The sequence below is a fragment of the Marmota monax genome, unplaced genomic scaffold (assembly GCF_021218885.2).
Source record: "Marmota monax isolate L192 unplaced genomic scaffold, Marmota_monax_Labrador192_F-V1.1 WCK01_AAM20220418_F8-fsc00022, whole genome shotgun sequence".
NCBI classification, from domain to species: domain Eukaryota; kingdom Metazoa; phylum Chordata; class Mammalia; order Rodentia; family Sciuridae; genus Marmota; species Marmota monax.
The window spans coordinates 7,445,183-7,466,146 of NW_026695215.1; the positions used below are offsets into that span (position 1 = coordinate 7,445,183).

At 44.4% G+C, this 20,964-nt stretch overlaps 1 protein-coding gene across 1 annotated transcript in view; it reads left to right on the forward strand.

Moving 5' to 3' along the window:
- Schip1 (schwannomin interacting protein 1) overlaps positions 1–20,964 on the forward strand; it is a 562,997-nt gene that overhangs the window by 406,593 nt on the left and 135,440 nt on the right. The gene's annotated exons all lie outside the window — the stretch shown is intronic.

A 20,964-nucleotide genomic window follows, 5' to 3' on the forward strand; every position in this document is an offset into this window, starting at 1 on the left:
TGGTAAATTCCACAACAGGTAGCTGGGTTTCTTTTTGTTTTGAATCCTTCCACAGAACTTAGTAAAAATAATTTTATTAAATCCATTATAAAAAAAACCAGAAAATTAATGACAAAGCTAAAACTGTATCCTACTCTCAAAACCCTAAATAAATTATTCTATTTTACTGGCTACTAAATAGTTTTTTACCCATTTCCTGTTCAGATTTCAGATTTCTTTAGAATCAAAGATCCAAAATTTTGGAGGGGAAAAAAATAAACAATGGGTTGCAACTCTAATTCTATAATTAACATAATATTATTAATGTGAATAAAATTTTATTCACACTTTCTTCTTAAATAGAAGAAATTCCACTGCCCCTATAAGAAGAGTTTGCCTGAATTCCTAAGGTAACACATGTGAGTGCTGCTCCTTTGGGTATTCCTCAGATATTCTTGCTTCAAGAGTTATGAGTAGCACAGAATCAAAGACAACCAAGCACACAAAGAAACAAGGCACCATAAGCAAGAATACAGACAGAAAAATTGGACACTCACAGGCTTGGATATGGTAATTACCATACAGATTTTTAAGGGAATGCATGTTATATTTAAAAAATTTTAACATTTGAAAAATAGCAAAAAGAAGCAAGAACTCATAAAAATGCCAAAAAATTTTAAGAGACAGTATCTCTAGAAATTAAAAATATAATTAACATTAAAATATAAATATCTTTATTTCCATAATTGAAGTCAACTCCTATTTCTGCTAATGGTCAAAATCTCAAATGTATTCATGATTAAAAATAACTTGCTTATCACCAGGTTAAACTCAGCTTGTTTGGAGGAAAGAATAACTCAGTACTCAGAAACTCAGAACTAATTGTCTAAGTTCTGGAGCCTGGCACATCCTCAGAGCAGGTGTGTGTGGCCCTCTGTCCTCTGTCCTAACCCTGCTGTTCTCAGTTCTTATGTATCTGTTGGCCTCTTTCTTCTCTGTCTCCACATGTAAGTGCCACACTTCTTTCTGTGGTCACTCATGCAACCCTGTTTGTCCTAGCTGTATGGAGTTTTTAGGTCCACTGATCTGCACCCAGTTCCAATCTACACTTTAGGAAACGTGGACCATCTCCACCTGCAGAATCATCCTCTAGGGCCTGTGCCTCCTGTGGGAATGCCTAAGGCTGTCTCTACCTGAAACCTCCTCCAGCCAGCTCTAGTTCCATGACAGGAAGTAGCACAGAATCCCCTCAGACCTAGAAACTCACCCATTGCCCTCCCACCCAGACTCAGCTAAAATGGGGGAGAGAGCTCTCTTTTTTACCTGCCCCTCTTTGTCAGGATCTCCACCGATCCAAGTAATGGTTCTATTTCCTAGCTTCCTATTTTATGTTCATTGTAGAAACTCTATGTTCTCTAGGCTTTGTTTTGATAATCAAGCTTTGGGGATTATAAAGCAAACAGTGTATGGGGCTGGGGTTATGGCTCAGCAGTAGATCGCTCACCTAGCATGTGTGGGTCCCTGGGTTCAATCCTTAGTACCACATAAAAAATAAAGGTATTATGTCCACCTACAATTAAAAAAAAAAAACTTTTAAAAACCTCTCTTATCAAGAACCTTACTCTCAGGGTGGAAAATTCTGACTTTGAAGACCAGCTTTCGAAACTCAAAGCTGAGGGTAATGACTCTTCCCACCAGCTGCTTTGTGTTTTTTTCTTTCAAGCTGAGGGCAAAGGAAAATTACTAAGACAGAAAAAGACATTTAGTAATATTTCAAAATATTACTCTGCTGCAACAAAAACTTTTCTTATCCAGGCCCTACAAAAAGAAAACATGCTAAATGATTAACTCAGTATTTAAAAAACTATCCTGTGACTGGAAAAAATGTGGGACCATATGATTTTCTTATCTAATGATTTGATTAGTCCCTGGGTTTCAAGAGAAGACCAGGGAATCTTCTCATAATGTAGATCTAAATAGTGCTCTCAAGATCACTGAAATTGTGAGGCAAAGACTTACAGTAGCTTTGGCTGGTAACTAGGAAGACAGAATGAAACTTGTTAAATCTCAAAACTAAGAGTGCTATATTCATACGACAGGGGTGATTATGTCACCCTTGAATATCAACAGAGAGCTGTTGTCTTTGGTAAGAACTGATGTCATAAAGGGATTATTCAAAAGTGACTTTACTCATTACCTGAAAATATTACAATATCAGACATTTTTGAAAGTACTTTGAGTTTCTTTGAAGCGGAGACTATTTTTATACAGAAGAATACAAATCCTAAGGTCTCTTTCCTTCAAGAATAAAATATATATATTTATATATATAAAGACAGGAGATGAAATCATCCAACTTTATATTTGGGAAGAAATTCAGAGATGATTTCCTGCCAGCAGTCTTGGATGTAGACCAAGCAGATAAAGTTATCAGAAAGGACTGCCTGGATCCCAACCCACCCGTAATTGAACTGCCACTTTTGGTATGCCAGCTGTTAATGCTTTAGATGAGGGAACAGTGTCCCTTTCAGCAGCAGGAATTGAAATGCCCACACACTGGAGAAAGCATTAGGAAAGTAGGGAGTCTCCATGGCTGTGTTTGCACGTTCCTGATGGTGACTGGAGAGAGCCGATATCAGTCCCATGGAACAGCATTATTCTATACACCTGCACTAAACCCAAGCAAGTCTGAAAATCCACCTACAGGGAGATTCAGGAGAGTAGAAGAAGGTACCCCTAGAGCTGGAACTTACCAGAACAAACCTACAGAGCCTTTCCATTTTTTAAGATTTTAGTTAAGAAGTTTCAGAGTGTTTCAAAAGTGATCAATGGGCACTGTGGTATGTTCTCTCTCTCTCTCTCTCTCTCTCCTCTCTCTCTCTGACAGTCCTCATTCTGTGCCTTTTTCATGCTGTGGTGGTAAATGCAGCCCAGGTGAGCACATGGGTGAATGTAGAGTTATGCACCTGTGTCACACACCTTTGTTGCACACCTGTGTCACACACCTGTGTGCATGGGGTACCTCCTCATTCAACCTGTGGTGATAAATGTAGCCCAGGTGAGCACACAGGTGAGTGTAGACTCCATGCACACAGGTGTGTGACTCAGGGTCACACACCTGGATCACACACCTGTGTGCATGGAGTGCATGGAAACCCCATAAGCACTGGGGTTTCCCTTTTGTCATGATCTACTCAACCTTCAAGTTGGAACCAACAGAGCCTGTCTTAGGGCTTTCCAATACCTTAAATATTTTGGTAATGAAAATTATGACCAAATACATATTTGAAAAAGTGAACGATCACCTATTGAAACAACCCGAACCCTTAAGTTTACAGCTGAGCAACAGCCATGTCACTGATTTAAGAGACAGAAGCCTTCTCTTGGGCTCGACGCTAATTTCAGAGCTTGAGTTAACAGAATGAGGGGATATTTCAGCTCAATTTGCCTGAAACCAGGTCTCTGAGGCTAACACAGCAGTGCTCAGTCTCTTCCAAATGAGCTTCTCAATTGCTTGTGATCCTTGATAAATCAGTTGACTGTTCTCAATGTGTCTGTCACACCAGGTCTCAGTGCCCAGCCGACTGCTGCGTAGTGCAATTAGCAAGCCTAGCTACCTGGAAGGCTTGTATGCACCATGAACCACAAGCACCATCCCCCCTCTCCAGGGTTTCTTGCTCCACTCTTCTCCAGGGAAAGATTTTCTCCTAAATGAACTCACTCTTGCATGTTGTTTATTTATTAGCACATCCCACAAATATGGATAGCATGCCTGCCGTTCTATGAATACCTCCCCTAGAGCATCTATCACAAATAGCATATTTACCTTGTGCCTCTTATTTATTTATTCAGAAAATACTTATTACTGCATGCTTCCAACAGTGAGCAACTTGGGGTGTCTCCTCTCCAGAGCTTGCATGCTAGCAAGGAAGGACAGCTGAGAAACCGCAGAACCATGAGCAGCTGCTACAGGAAGGAAAGTGGAGGATTCTATGGTGGCAGAGCTCTCAGTGCTGTTGGGAGGTCAGGAAAGGCTCTCAGTGCTGTCGGGAGGTCAGGAAAGGCTCCCAAGGAATTGTCCTTCCCCTTAACCTGAGGAGGTTCTGGGAAGAGGACAGCCCAGAAGGACTGGAAACCAGAGCACAGGCTGGCACTCTCCGGTGGCTGGAAGTTCCTTGCAGGTAGTGCAGGTCACCAGAGGGACAGGACAAAGGGGCCCAGCCTAGGAGCCCCAGCCAAGGAGGAGATGTCTAGGCCCAAGACAGAGGGAGGCCCCTGATGGCTATGGAAGGGAGTGGCAAGCCCAGGTCCACCTCTGGCATGGCCACTGTGGCTGATCATGAATCACGGAAACCAAGTGCGACCCACTTACCAAGGGAGGAATAAGAGTGGGCTGAACCAGACAGCACCAGGAGGACCCAGGGAATGTTTCTGCGTCCTGTGAGGCTGGGAGGAAAACTGCAGGATTCATGGACTTGTTAAAAGGGACACAAGAGAGAAGAAGGACTTGAGGATAATCCCAAGTCTCTGGGGTTGTGGGTGACATTATTGAAACTGGGAAGGTTTGGACGGAGAGGCACTTTTGAAACAAAGATGATAAGCTTGGTTTAGGACGTGCTGATGCTGAAGGGCCTTTAAAACAAATAAGTGGAATCGTCCAGTAGGTCTCTGAATATGCGTGGATCCAGAGTTCAAAGGAGAGGAGAGAAACAGTCCTGAGAGTCTGAAAGTCATTATCACTTAGAGGGTAATTAAGGCCACAGGGAAGGACATATCCCCCTGGACTGAAGTCTAATGAGGCAAGGGCCATGTATCAGTTATCTCTGTATATCCAGGGTGTGATACAGGCCTGCAGCAGAGTAGGGGCTCTGAATTAGGGAATGTGAAGTGCAACTACCTTTAATTCTTTAAGCTTTCTGCATATAAAATGTTGAAAGATAAAAATCAGTATGGTATTGATATGCATCAACTGTTTTTAGAGAAGCAGTACTAGGCGGAATAATCTAAACAAGAAAGAAGCAGCTGGACTAAATCATAACTACTTTGCAGACAAGTCAATGCATTTCACGCATACAACTTAGGGCACAATTGAGTCCACAAGCTAGCAAAGCCGATCACAAATGCCATTTTATTATCACGGCTTGTGTAGCGTCTGTGAGAGCACAATTAAAATTTGATAATCGTGTTTGTCTGTGCATAATGATTAGCCAGAGACAAAAAGATTAAAAGGATAGTTTTAAGCTACACACAGCACACACCCCTGCACTCAGCTCACCCGGCATGGGGGCTGCCCTCCATTTCCATGCCCCCTGGCAGAGCTTAACCTTAACCGTGTATGTTAATATGGCAACTTGGTAATTATTTTCAAAGGGAGCTCTTTGTGTCTTTCTGTTCCTTTCCTGAAGGTGACATTGAAACATAGGGATACATTCTCTGGGACCAGGGTCTGCATTGACAATCATGGCTCAATGCTTAAAGAAGGCTGTGTCCCCAGTACTTTTTAAGCAGTCTCTTGATTAAATTGTTCTTGATTCTTTCCATTCACTGGAATACCCACGAGGTACAGCTCAGAAGTATCCTCAGTTTACCTGTCATCCTGCCTGGCTCAACCGTGCAACTCAAGGGAGCCTTTAGCACCAGTGGACCCTGGAGGCCATGCCAGCCAGAGCCAGACCTGGGAGCTGCAGGGAGACTTCTAGAGGAGATGCCCAACCTGTGGCATCAGTAAAGTAAGGGACTTGCAAACCCCTTCCAGCTCTATGATTTTATGAGTCTACCTTCAGGAACATGTGATTGCTTTTAACCGTGTAGCTGCATTAAAGTTAACTATGCTTCATTGTTTCATTAAATATTAAATCTTGATATATCACCTCTCCTGCCCTGTGGAAACTGAAGGGCCAGGGACGTAGCCTTGAGACAGGCACATGATACTACCAGTGACACTCCACTTTGAGGCATTTCCCTGGTCCAAGCATTGGTGTAGACATTGGCTCCCTCGTGTAATCTTCAGGAACCCCACATAGTAATATTAATATTCTCATTTTATAAAGATGAAACTGGGATGTGCATGAATGGGTGAACTGGCAGGTAGGAAATGCAATGATGGGATTTCTGCTTCAGGTCTGCTGCCTCCTGAGCCTGTGCTCCTGACCAAGAAGTTGTATCTGGACCTCTGGGTCCTGCTCTGGGGGCTGGAGTGAACCCAGTACAGACAGGTAGCACCCAGAGTCAAGTGTTGAATGGCTCCCTTGGGGATGTTTGTGCACCAAGCACACACTGGGGAGGAGAGCAAGGAACAGAGAAGCACCCCCATGAGGCAGAGCTGTTGACCAGAGTCAGGCTAGGTGAAGCTTCATGTCACAGTGGGAAGGACTCATGGGAAGATGAGTGGGGACACTGGTAGCATGTAGACACCTTCTGGATTTCTTTCCAGGTCTTCCTCACCAAGGCCAAACACAACAGGATCACATGGAACTGCTCTTTCAAACCATGCCTAGGGGCAACATAAGGAGAAGAGGTAGCATCTCCCCAAAACAACATGGCCATAGCCCCCGTGGGCAGTGTTTGTGCTGGACCATCTCCCAGTGGTTCTAGATTGGGCAGATAGGAAAGAAGAAATGGAACAGGAACTAGAAAGGCAGCTCATAGGTCTATTCCAACCAGCAAGACGCCAGAGGGGTAAGGGTGCCATGATGTCAGCCCACCCAGTTTCACAAGGAGCAGACCTCCAAGAGAACCAGGCCCATGACTTAGGAAGCTTCTGGTGTTAATGAAGGGCATTGAAACACTGGAAGGGGACTGCTTTCATCCAACACAGTTAGCTTTTACCAAGTATTGCTTAAAAATCAAATGGAGCCTCTGTGTTAACTACCAGTTCACAGTCAACCAGGAGATGGAGGAACGAGTTAGATGATGCCAAGGGAAAGCAGTTGGCTGGACCAGCCCCTCCTCAGGACCAGGGAGGCAACTCCTCCAACCAGAAACGGCCCCTGTTTCTCCAGCAAACTAACATCGTGAAATATAGGGAGGTAGATTTCAGGATTCATGATACTTAACAGATACTAATTTAAAAATAAGCTATTGGTGTAATAATGCAGATTCTAGTAACTTCTCTAAACAGTTGGACAAAGAATATGAGGGAGGTGGTCATTCGCTGCTTTGTTGTTTACAGTGGTGGAAACACTGAGCATCCATTGGAAAAGATGTAGTAGAAAGAAAAATAAATTTAAAGGGAAGCACTGGCTGTAGGCAGTAGTGCCATCGCATAACCTGGATTCAGTGTGGAGGGTCTCATGCAGGATAGACTCTCTTGAGATTCACTTTTCTCCTCTGTACAAGAAGGTGGGGGCTCTCAGACTGAACACAACCACCGAAGCACAAGGCAGGCAGATGCAACCTGCAGAAGGTCCCCTATGACATACACTGACTTTCTAGAATGGCACTGCTGTCCAGAGAGAAAGTTCTGCTTTAAAGAGACTCCACTGTCATTCGACTCTAACATTTTTGTCATGTGCATTTTAAGAGTATGTGTGTATATAATTTTTAAGTTAATAAGTTTTTCTAGGGCAGTTTTCTGTTTATGCATAATTGAGCAGATAGTACAGAGTTCCCACAAAAACATCCAGATACATGGAAAGCTACCATGAACATAGATTCTCTCAAAACTATAGCTGTGTAGGTGACTTTATCATTTTTTTCTTTTTGGTATGTATTTAAAAATCGAGTTAGAATTGTGGGTTTGTCTCTTCTTGTAATTTTTTTCCTATGATTTTCTTCTATTTTCAAGGTTATGTAGTGGCCCTCTCAGTCATTATGGGTTCTTTCCACCTTGTATTCTATTTCCTTACATAAACTGTTTACATAAGGTAGTTAATTGACAAGACTGGAAGACTTTGAGGAGGTGATTCAGGACTGTGCAGTGGTTACTAACACATTCTTTGACCACAGATCTAGATTAAAATTAAAGCTCTCAACTACTTATCTGCAAAACAAGGATGATGATATTAACAGTACAAACCCCAATCCAAACCCACCCTTTGAGGTGCTTTTGGGGTGAAATTGCAGAATCCTGAAGATTTTTAATTGGGAAAAATATCAATGTTGATTATCAAATAATTCATGGACTTGACATGTATTCGTGGGCTGGCTTACTTACTTGTGGGAAGGGAATGTAAAAAACATTTTCTCACTAATTTTTTGCAACCCCAGGAGGTGATGAAGTATGACAGTTCTTCCTGAGCCATGGCTCATGAGCCCTGTTTTCAGAAGCCCTAGGGGAACTGGGGACAGAGGAGAAACCCCCTTGTCACACATTCAGAACTAGAGGGAAATCTTTCCTCAGTTATCATTTGTGAGTAAAGTCTTACTAAACTGAGGTAAGCTGTTAATTAGAGCATTCCTGATGTCCCAAGAAACTAATAATGAGCAAAAGAGAATAGGCCTTCACTTAATGTCTGCTTCCTTATGTAAGAAAAGACCCTCTGTTCATCTCTTTTTCCATGCAAATTCATAATGTCAACCTCATCTTCTCCTGATCAAACACATCCGAAGATTCGAGCTTCATTCTGCAGTTGGGGCCCCCTGCCTGGAGGGGACACAGTGTGTAACAGTCCTGAACGATGAATTCGCCAAGTGTCCACAAGATCCAACATGATATTCTAGCTCAAACAACAACCTTCTCTGGCACATCCATGCAGATCAGCAGTTTGGTAGCAGTGATCTCTGCCTCTACTAAGGGCCAAGCACTGTTCTAGGAACTGAGAAAACCAAAACAGGCCAGATGTGGCCATGGTGGGGGAATCTTGGACTGTGATGACAAGCCAGGTGGTGAATTCACACAGGTTTACACCAGAGCCTGAAAACAGGCAGCCCACAGGCATTTGCCCATGGGTCATGCACATTTTTTAGCCAGAGAGTTCAAATAGGACTACGGGTCTGGGTTTTCTGGAAGAGTCAATAAGTGCAGGCAGTAGAACATTCTGGAGTCAGAGCCCTTCAGGGCCACCGTCGACAGAACTGGGAAGCAACGCTCTCTGGGGGTAGCATGTGTCCTCAGCTCCCTGCAGTCTCCACTTAGCTACTTTACATGCTCGGGTATCTGCCTGGTGGCTGTCAGCCTGGAGACCCAGGACCCCTGTCCTGGACCAGAAAGGTGGTTTTCTGTGTAGCCAGCGATCACCTTTGCCGTGCCCACAGGCTGTGCCTTGACCCTCCTTGTGTCGACAGAACTACAGACTCTACACAAAATTATTTTAATAAATACAAAGTCTATGCTGCATGGGCTGCAGGAGTCTCTGGAGCAGCAAAGAATGGTCTTAAGGTTTCTTTAGTTTAAAAAAAAAAACGGGCACTAAATATATAAAACGGTCTACAGCAAGTCGGACTAGATTTTTCTTTTAAAAGTAATTGCTGAATTGATGTTTATTATAGCAAACTTGTACATTTATGGTTTTGAGATATTTCAAAGAAAACAGCCTGTAAATGTTGTACATGGGAAGGAAAAAAAATGTTTGCTGTTAACCAAAGAAGATGGGTGAAATAATTGCACCTGCAGTCACCCTAACTTCAAATGCTTGGTGCCGAGCTTCCTGTACTCACAAAAGTCAGATGCTAAAAGGATGATGCTGAACTGAGTGGCAAGGAAGTGTATGCCCTGAAAACCAATGGCCCCGCCACCCCTCGCAGGCAAATTGGAACCTGATGCTACCTCTGAGTAACGCTCTCAGAAAAGGAGGCGAGCTTTTGACACGGCGTGTAATTGCATCCAAGCCCTCGACCTCCTGGTTCAACTTTATCCTGTACATTTCACAACTTTAAACCTTTTTTTTCCAGATCAGTGAGAGTTTCATTTTCCAAACCAGGACATAGCAAGAGTTTGGTTTTTTTCTTTTCTTTTGTTTGTTTATTTATGTATTTATTTATTTTACAGTAGAATGCATTTTGACACATTGTACACAAGTGGAGCACAACTTCTCATTCCTCTGGCTATACGTGGAGCGGAGTCACTCCAGTAGTGTAATCATAATAGGGTAATAATATCTGTCTCATTCTACCTTAATTCCCATCTCCACAAACCTACCCCTCCCCTCACTCCCCTCTACACAAACCAAAGTTCCTTCATTCTTCCCTATCTTCCCCCACCCCGCCCCACTGTGGATCAACATCTACTTACCAGAGAAAACATTTAGCTTTTGTTTTTTTGGAATTGACTTATTTCACTTAGCCTGATATTTCATCCATTTACCTACAAATGCCATAATTTCATTCTTCTTTAAGGCTGAGTAATATTCCATTGTGTATATGTACCACATTTTCTTTATCCATTCATCTGTTGAAGGGCATCTGGGTTGGTTCCACATTTTAGCTATTGTGAATTGAGCTGCTATGAACATTGATGTGGCTGTGTCCCTGTAGTATGCTGATTTTAAGTCCTTTGGGTATAAACTGAGGAGTGGGATAGCTGGGTCAAATGGTGGTTCCATTCCCAGTTTTCTGAGGAATCTCCATACTGCTTTCCATAGTGCAATCCTACCAGCGTTGTATAAGTGTACCTTTCCCCTACATTCTCATGGCAAGAGTGTGTGACAACCTCTTGGAACAGGTATGCTTATCAGTGGATAGGCAAAGTTTTCTTCCTATTGCATTTCCATTTATGGAGATGGGGGGTACTTCTAGAGCAACTGCAGGATAACTGACCGAGGATGTGCCCTGCTTTTCGTCCTTTGAGTGCCCTTCTCTAGGCCTTCTTTAAAGGCGTCATGATTATCTGCATGTCTGCCACTGAGCCATGAGTGCTTGCCCTGTATTTCCTCCACCAAGATCTAAAGGTGGAGCTGTGGTTCAGAAAACTTGGTGAGTGGATTAACAGACCTGTGCTAAAATTATGCCAGAAGTCAGTTCGTCAGAACAGAGATGACCTTGTTCATCACAGAGATTCCTGTGATTCGCAGGCACGTCCCCTTCAACAAGAGCAGTCTGAAGGCAGGCGTGCTGGCACCCAGGGTGGCTTAGTAAATATCCCATGAATGGATGAGCTCCTTCATGAAAGCCTAGATTAAAATGAGAATGTCCTCAAAAGAAAATGATCTCTTTACTAAAACGGTCTCCTCTCCAAAATATTTGGATTCTTTTCTCAAGGCTGAAAGAATCAATGGCACCAGTACACACGGGGCTGGGTGGTGACCCAGTGTGCCAGGAGGATAACTTTCAAGGCTGAATTTATACTCGTCTTCCCCAGCTTTCCTTACGTGACTCACAGTGTCAAGGAAAATGGGATAGTTAGATTGAGAATGAGAAGTGGCACATCTTCCACTTTGTGAATCGGGAGCAGGCTTTTGAGAATCAGAGAGCTATCCCAAGGAAGCCCTGAGATTATGATGTAGAAATCGAAACAGACTGAGTAAGAGCAAAGCCACCAGTCTCCCCACCTCCCAAGGAAGACCAGTAGACAGGCTACAGCCTGGGAGTCAGGTGGGGACCAGGAGTCAAGTGGGGACCAGCAGGTTGGGTTCAGAATCTGATCACTTTGATCTGGCCATTTTGGATCTGTCCCTGAGCACTGAACTTGAGGAGTACTTATTCAGAATGTGCACAGGGGTCCTATGAGGGTGATGCAGGGCACTGGCACAGCCTGAAGAGGAGACAGGTGGAGGAGAAGGGGGTGTGCTGAACTCTTCAGCATGCTTCCCTGCCAGTGGCCAACACCAGCATCTGTGTCCTGAGACAGTGTTCAAACTTCAGGGTCCACCAGTTGGTTATGATGGGGCCAAAGGACCCATGGTGGGTGAGTGAGGTCACAAGAAGCTGGGGCCACTCTGACTCTGAGTCTGTAGTTCTTGAAATAGAAGATTCATGCAACCAGTCCACAATTATGGAGCATTCCCATGCGTCAGGCACATGCATCAATGTTGGAGATGACAGGGAGCAAAACAAGACCTAGACTCCTTGGACTTCAGGATCCGGATGAAAGAAGAGAGATTTTGATCAAATAACCATACTGCAGATACAAACATCAGTGATGCTGACCGCTACTAAGGAGAATGAATGGTCCCTCATGTGATGAGGACACCTGAGAAGGTCCACCTAGACAGGACAGAGAGGCATGTGTCTCCTGATCAAAGACCAAGGGTCTGTAGGAATACCTGGGAAAAAAGGGATGGGCAACCAGGGCCACTGGGAAGAGCCATCTTCTCCACCCATGTCCAGGTGAGAAGTAATCCACCAATGGAGGCCACAGGGCATAACCACTCAGAGGGAATTGAGTCCTGGCTCATTGAGTTCTGAATCTTCTGCTGAGGGTGTGTGTCCTTGGACAAATTATTTAAGTTCTTATCTGCAAAATTATGGAAATTTCACAGGGTTGTTGCTAAGATACATGAGGTAATGGATGTAAAATGATTAACCTCAGTCAAACATGTAGTGTTTGCTAAGCTTGGGCTTTGATCCATAACGGACACCACATGACAGTGACGAGGTATTTGCTGTCATTGAAGGAGAATGTGAGCCTTTTGAACTGAACACCAGGAATTTTTGAACTGAATTCCAGGATGCTGAGCATCTCGGCATTAAGGCTGCGGCACCAAACAATTAATGGGAGGGACTATGAACCGAGGTCCACAAACTCATTATGAAAGAAATCCCGTGACTCTTCATCTCTATTTGAATCCAACTAAAACTTACATAGCTTAAGAAATTTTTTTTTCTAGATCAAAGACTTAATCTCTATGGAGGAACTCAATCTCCATCACTATCAGATTTCTTCCTCCTCTGTACTCCTCTATCTGTTAAGGTCATTACTGATAAATCCACAGTCCAAGACAAGTCTTCCCACTTGACAGCAGGCAACTCAGCTGCCAAGGTCTCCCAGGTCTCTGAGGTCTCATCCTTTTTTCATCTGGGGCACTCTGTCTTCTCTAGTACTTCTTTGTTCCCTCTTCCATCGCGCCCTTCTCCTCCTCCTCCTCCTCCTCCTCCTCCTCCTCCTCCTCCTCCTCCTCTTCCTCCTTTTCTTCTCCTTCTGCTCTTTTAACTCTCTTCTCCCTTCCCAAAGTGTGCCTGTCACCCCATCTTCCAGAACATGAAGCCAGCGTCCTTGATGGCCCCTGCCAGAACAGTGCCTTACACCAGTGGGTCTAGGCCAGAGGACACAGGGGCCTAGGTCCATTCTGGGGAAGGTAGAGGTGGCAAAGCAGAGGAGAGAGCAGGCGCCAGCAGTTCCACAACCTGCACACTCATTCCAAACGCAGGCTGCGGCAGAGAAGCGACAGGCCTTGATTCGGGATGTGTCTCCAGAAACAGCTTGCTGGGTCTTCCTTGGGGACCAAGGAAGGACGGTAACTAGAAAGGGGCTGAGCTGGAGACCCCAAGAGCAAACCTAAAAGCACCTCCTGCAGCACCACAGGAGCTAGGCTGGGGTCAAGAGGACGAGGAGATGAAGAGCACAGGCAGAAGGAAAGGGAATGGAGGGGTGGTTGGGTAGATGCAGACTCACAGGAATCAGAGTTCCTGGTGCTGAAAAGCTTTCTGGGAGTAGACAGACTATTTTAAAATCAGTCCTCAAAGTCACCCCATCAGTGAGCCATGGCAGAAGATGGCCTGTGCTCCAAGAGTTTGGCTGAGGGTTATGGAGCCCTCATCCATTCACAGAGCTGAGGACACTAACATGGATCGTGAGATACCTGTGAGCCAGCCAGAGACGCCATCGCCCCTAGGCCTGATTGGAACAAGCCACGAGTCTAGAGCCTAGAGAGCCCCGAGTCACAGAAGTGTGGCCACCTCACTGGAGCCTCAGCCCTAGCACAGCTAAGGGGCCAGTGCTGGAGCCGTGACAAGGAACAGGGAGCCAGCGCCAAGGACAAACCTCTCCCCTCCCCCCCCCCAATGCCTCCCATCAATGCTTGAGGCCAACTGGAAGCTGGAAGACCAGGCAGCCAGGTAGTGGGGTCCTCGAGGTCAGCCTTCTCAGGCACAGAGCAGGTGGGAGAAGAGCGCAGATGCCAGGGCACGGTCCTGCAGTGGGTCACTGAAGCGAACAGTCAGAGGAGATTAGCTCCTTCCTGAAATGGAAAGGGCCAATGTCACTTTTGTAAAGAAAAGAGTGGTTGCCTGGTTGCCAGGCCAAAGGGGGAGAGGTGAGCAGAGGCAGGAAGGCCGTAACAGGGCAGCAGGAGGGAGTCCTGTGGGGAAGGGAGGCCTCCATGCCTGTGGCCTGGCTGTGGTTACTGTGCTGCGGCTTCACAAGATACTGGCTTTGAGTAAAGGTGCACAAAATCTCACTGCCATTCTTAAAACAGCGCATAATCATCTCAAAAGAAAGTGTTTAATTTGGGGGGAGGCAGTGTACTGGGGATTGAACACAGGGGCACTCGACCACGGAGCCACATTCACACCCCTATTTTGTATTTTATTTAGAGACAAGGTCTCACTGAGTTGCTTAGTGCCCCGCCATTGCTAAAGGTGGCTTTGAACGTGCAATCCTCCTGCCTCAGCCTCCAGAGCTGCTGGGATTATAGGCGCTCACCACAAAAGCATTTAATTTTAAAAAGGGAAAACAGGTTAGCTTAAACTCAGATGCTGGATATTTCCTGGTCTTGTTATATCATAAGATGTATAATTACTTCCTTCCCCAAAAGACTGAGTCTTCCATTTGATTGACACAGAAATCTGTAGCTCCAGGAGTTTTACTTAGTAATAATCACGGAACAGATTCTGTTTTTGCTCAACTTTCAACTTGACCACATCTGTAGAATGTTTGTTGGTTTGGAAATTCCCACACAGCCACGAATCACCTTGATCTGTTGAGACATTGGAGGAAATGGAGGCAGAGAAAGCTAAAAGCAAATGTCTGTCAGACACTATGCAGAGCAGGAGGAGCCAGGAGGTGATTTAAATATCTTCCCACTCTCTTGCATGCTGCAGGAAGACAGGGTGGGGATGACTAAGGGGTGAGGCAGATCAGTCACCTCACAACTGTTTGAATGGGTATTACCTCAGAAATGAAAGATAACAAATGAAGACAAAGGACCCTGTGCACTTCTGCTGGGAATACAAATCAGCATGGCCCCTTTGGAAAACAGTATGAAGTTTCCTGAAAACAGCTACCATGTGACCAGGCATTGCCCTGCCACAATGCATCTCAGGTAAGGGGTCAGTGTGCTCAGGGTAGGTCTTCAGCGCCATTCACAACACCAAGCCATGGGAGTGACCCAAGTGACCCAAGTGCCCATCAAAGAAGTTTTCATACATGGTGTATGTGCATAGTGAAAGACCCTTCAGCCTTGAAAAAGAACCAACAGACATCTACGAGAATATGGTAAATCTAGAGGACATTGCACTTAGTGAAATAAGCAAGGCACAGAAGGACAAATGCTGCATGTTGTGTCACTCACATGTGAAATCTGAAATCTGGACCCAGAGAAGGCAAGCACAGTGGTGGGGAGCAGGAGCTGGGGCCATCAGCCAGGAGAGGAGAAATGCCGGCCAAAGATCAACAAGCTCTGAAGTCTCAGTAATAAGGAATGTTCTGGTGATCTGTGCACAGCATGGAGACTATGGTTAATAATGCACTGTCCATTTCAAAATCACAAAGAGTGGATTTTAAATGCTCTCACCACAAAAAAAAATGCTAAGTATGTGAGGTGTTGGGCGTGTCAATTAGCTTGATTTCAGGCTTATTCTTTGTAAATACATGCATCAAAACCTCAGGATACCCCACAAATATATACAATTATTTAGCTAAGCAAAAATAAAGATTAAGAAAAAAAAGTCAAAGCAAAATAGCAAACAGAATTTTCTTAGAACATGAGAATAAATCTGAGTGAAGTGAAGACATGGGTAGTGAGGTGAGACCCAGCAGGAGCATGGACACTGGGCACAGGGAGAGGTCAAGCCCAGCCTGAGCAGTGCACCCCTCCTGCGCCATGGGCCCCACCTCTCCCAAGACCAGGGCACAGAGCAAAGCTGCTCTGTTCCTGACTCTAAGTGTTTGTGAGAGAAGCCAGTGCCGTGACCTCATGGCGGGGATCACCGTTTACTTGACATCTTTCGTGTTAAAAAAAGCAGATTCATAATTTGGTAAAAATAGTTCTAACAGGGATCTTAATAGGGCCACTTAGGTGCACAGCTTTCTGGCTTTGAGGACATTCTGGAATATGTTCAAAATGGAAAAATTACATTTATTCTTAAAAATCAAAATTTCATTTTCAACAAACTCAAAGCCATATAGGGTCCAAGAAGGTACAACTAGATGTCTTTTAAAATCAATGCTACAAATACAACCCAAGCAATGGCACTGGACATGGCCCTGCTTGGGGAAGTGGGTGAGGGCTGGCAGGGACCGTGAACCAGAAGATGCCTTTGCTACTTACATGCTTCCTGTCACCAAAACTGGAGCAGGCACCAGGTGCCACTGGGCCTCACGTTCTCCTGGGATGCCAGTCAGAGTTCTGGTGCAGGAGACAGACACCCTGTGTGGTAGGCATGCGGGGCAGAGGGCATCAAGGCTGGAACTGGAGCTCCCCGTGTGCCAGGCCTCCAGACTGGTTGCCAGCTGAGCCAGGAGGAGAGCCAGGGGGTCCCAACTCGGCCTGGGTTAGGAAGGCAGAAGCAGAATGCTCCTGGACTGTGGCACTGGGATCATCTTAGGCAACCAAACAACGATAGCTAAAAGATACCACTGTCCCCGTCCCCAAAGCCAGTGGTAGGAATGCTTCTCCAAAACCCAAGGGGCCCTCAAGCTGACCCTGCTGCCACCTGGAGCAGCCCGACCACCGCCTCTTACACCTCACCCATGTGCCCTGAGTTTGCAGAGCTGCAGCTCAGGCACAAATGCATGTTCACCCCACAGATGTTTCACTGCCCAGCATCTGGGGCTGGCAGGGAGGGCCACAGGTGGAATGCACACAGAATAGTAAGCCATGTTTTCCACTATGTTGCATTTTTATGTAAGAACCATCTGCTCTATTTAAGGCTGTCTTAGTGCACTTCCTGTTGCTGATAACACAATACCATAGACTGGCTAGGTTATGAAGAAAGGAGGTTTATTTTGGCTTCTGGTCCTGATCCAGGGTTGAGGAGCCACTTCTGGTGAGGGCTTCTTGCTGTCAGAGCTCCCAAGGCAGTGCAGAGGGAGCACATGGGACCTGGCCAGACTGGCTTTTAAAGCAGATCCCCCCCACTCCAGATAACCCATTAATCCCTTAATCACAGGGGTAGGTTAATCCATGCTCCAGAGTGCAGCCCTCATCACTTCCTGAGGTCCTACCTGCTTCTACCCCTCAACATCTCATAAAAGGGAATAAATTTTAATATAAGTTTTGTATTGGAAAAGCCGTATTCAAATGATAGCACCGGGCATTTATTTATTTATTTAATAATGGGCAGGCCAGTAAGGTGGAACTTGAGAAAATACATCTGCAAGCAGATTCAGCTTCATAGCAAGTAACTATCAGGTTCTTGGTCCACTGTAGGGCCTGGAGGGAGAGATGAGGTCCTGCTCCCCACCCCTGTGCTCAAGGAACCTTCTTATACACCATACTATAATCAAAGCACTTAAAATTATGTGTATTATTTCAAAGGAGGTGAGTGCTTGACAAAATAATACTCCAAGAACACACAGTTCATTCAATAAGATCAATTTATCATCTCTCACAGCCCTCTGACATTCCCCAAATGTCACCTTGAATGGCATTGTGAAATAAATTAATCACACTTCACTGTGTAAAATCGTGAATCTGCTAGAAGTGAAATCTACTAGAAGCACACTTTGTTTCCGATGGTCTACCAAGAGAAACCTACAGCCAAAGCAGTGAACTAACAAGAACCCATCCTATATATACCCTGTCATCAGGGGGCCAAAGCAATGGAGTATTCCAAAATGTATGGTACACTCACTGGACTAATGAGAACCTACCCATACACATGGTGGAGCCAAAGCACTGGGCCAATTGGAACCCATATCCAGCATGGGGGCTTAAATTGGCTTGCGAGTAAAATGACCCTCCAATGAAGAGTGTGTATTCAGTCTTGGAATAAGCATAATTCCTTATATTTTGTAGACAAGCAAATAAAATCTCCTGTATCAGATGTGTTTTACAAGCTCTGTGGTAATCTCAGACTGTAGTTAGCGGTCACATTTATTGTTAATATTCAAATATCTTAGAGAATGTCTCCTCAGTAAATATTTAAGAAGAGCAGCTATAATTTATTATATTCTAAAACACTGTAGGCAAACATTTAAATTTAAATAACATCATTGTTTCCATAGCTTGTTTCTCAAAAATGTTCCTTATTTACTAGCTCCTGTTTTTTACGAGAAAGTAAATATTCTTTAACCTCTGTTTATGGAGAAAAGAAACAATCAGCACTTCTCAAAGTGCTGGGGTGGGCCAGGCATCTCCAGCTCTGGGCATCTCCGCAGGTCCAGGGCCTCTACCTACACTGAGCCTAGGCTGTGTCAAGGTGAAGGCTTCCATCTTCAATTCTGCAGCTGTTCCGTCGTACATTTGAAGACCATGCATACGTGTAGTCTATCTTGAGCCATGAATGTGTTGTGTGCTGCACTTTCTCATATTACATCATTCAGTCTTCATGGCAACCACGTGAAGAAACATGTTACTGTCATCAGTTCCATTTTACTGTGTCTGGAAGAGGTTTAATGGCTTCGTTAGGATAACCCAACTAGTGACCTACCAGAATCAGAGTTGGATCCTCTACATCTGAATCCCGTTCTCACTCCCTGGATGACACATTGTTTTAGTCAGTTTTTTTGCTGCTGTGATTAAAAGACCTGACAAGAACAATTGTAGAGGAGGAAAAATTTATTTGGGGGCTCACAGTTTCACAGGTCTATAGACAGATGGCTCCATTCCTTAGAGTTGGAGGTGAGGCTGAACATCAGGGTGGAAGAGTGTGGTAGAGGGAAGCAGTTCACGTAATAATCAGGAAGCAAAGACTCCACTGGCCAGACTCAAAATATGTGCCCCCAAGCCATGCTCTCAACGCCCACCTCCTCCAGCCACACCCCACTGGCCTTCAGTCACCACTTGTTAATCCCATCAAGGGTTAAGGCTCTCATAACCCAATCACTTTTCCTTCAAACATGGCATTCTCTCACACGTGAGCTTTTGGGGGACACCTTTCATCCAAATCATAACACACGTCCCCGAATGGAAATCATACAGTATAGCTGGGGCTTGAGTTCCTGAGGAGGTGGGGAGCAGGAAAAACAGAGGAGGGCTCTTCCCCTCCCACAGCACCTGAGCTCTGCACTGAGGCCAGGCAGGCACCAGGCATTGGGGGTGGGAGGTGGGGGCACTTTGCAGCCCCCTGTCTGAGTCTTTACCATAATCTTCACTCTTCCAGAATTTGGATTCTACTTTGTTTCTTTTCAGTTCTCTTAAAAATCAGAGGACTCTCTTGAATTCTGATGCTTAACGTACCAAATGCTTTTATATGTCAACTATAATTAATTTATGCAAAATGTTTTCATAAAGATAAGAAATTAACTATCATCCATCATCCCACCACCCAAGTGTATCTATTTTTATTGGTGTATCCTAATTATACATAAAAGTGGGCTTCATCGTGACATATTCATACATGCACAAAATATAATTTGATCCATTTAATTCCCTAGTATTGCTACATATCCTTTCTTTCTTTGTAAACATTTTAAAAATGAAATTAGACTGAATATTCTATTTTACAGTGTTTTTCTTTTTTGGGGGGGATTAGAATAACAAAAATATCCCAAGTATGTATCATGTCATGGTCCCCTGCGAGAACCTTGCTAGTAGCTCTCATTGCATGGGGACAGAGCTCAGTGCATGTCCCAGGCTGGACTGACTTCACAGCAGGTTCTGACCTCACTATTACAGGTGTGCTGTGCTCACTCATCTCCTGCCTCGTGTGCCCCTGGAGGAGGCACCCCTACCCTTCAAATCACATTCTGCAGACAATAGCAGCCCATTGCAAGAGGCCAATCCACTGGCGCTCAGTGTGCAATCAGTTGTTCCAAATCCATCAGGAGTCTTAGCCAAGAGGCCGAGAAAGTGACATTGAGAGGGGGCATTTCAAATACAAGATGCTCAAGGAATCCTGCCCAACATGTCCATTGTGATAGAATTTGAGACTGACTCTTCCTTGTATGTGATTCTTTAGAATTCTGATCTTTAGAATAACACTTAGACTGAGGATTTTTAGGTCAACTTAATACTGTTTTTTAGATGTTTAATGCATATTGCTTTCCTGCTATTTAGAAAAGCATTGAACCAGTTTATTTTCTTCCCAACCACCACTTGATGTTATTTATTTTTCCAATTTGATTTCCAAAATGGTATCTTGTCTTAAATTGCACATCTATGATTTCTGTTTTAACATTTTCTTTAGGGACTGGCCACTTGCATTTCATCCTTTGATAACTGCCTATTGGTATCATTTGCTGTCTTTTTCTTTGGGAATAACCACATTTTTCTTACTGATTTTAAATAACTGCCTATATGCTACAGATTTGAATCTTGATTAGGAACTTGCTCACTATGGGAGTTAGGAGTCAGGCAGAAGAGATGGGCCAAGGGCTAAAAGGATATCTGCAGCCAGAGGGGATCCAGCAAGGAGGTGCCTCACCTCTGGCCTCTTCTCCCTCTCCCCGGTGACTTTCATGGGGCACAGGTATCACTGGACATTCATTCATAGAGACTTTCAAAAGATATATAGACACAATTTTTAGAGGAAATGAACTCACAGATTTTCAAATTTCATATGACACATTCCTAAACTTGGCTGCCTGAGAGATCCTTCCCTATCTCCCTTTTCCAAAGGCAATTTCTCCCATCTTACAGAATCTTCCTGTACTGATCTGCACTGGGGTGTAACTCTGGAGCTCCAGAAAAAAAAATAATAATAATTTGAAATCTTGGTAAGATAAAAGTCTGGGTAGAAAATTCCTTTGTAAGTCAAGGGGTGGCTAAATCTTTGCCTTCAATAACA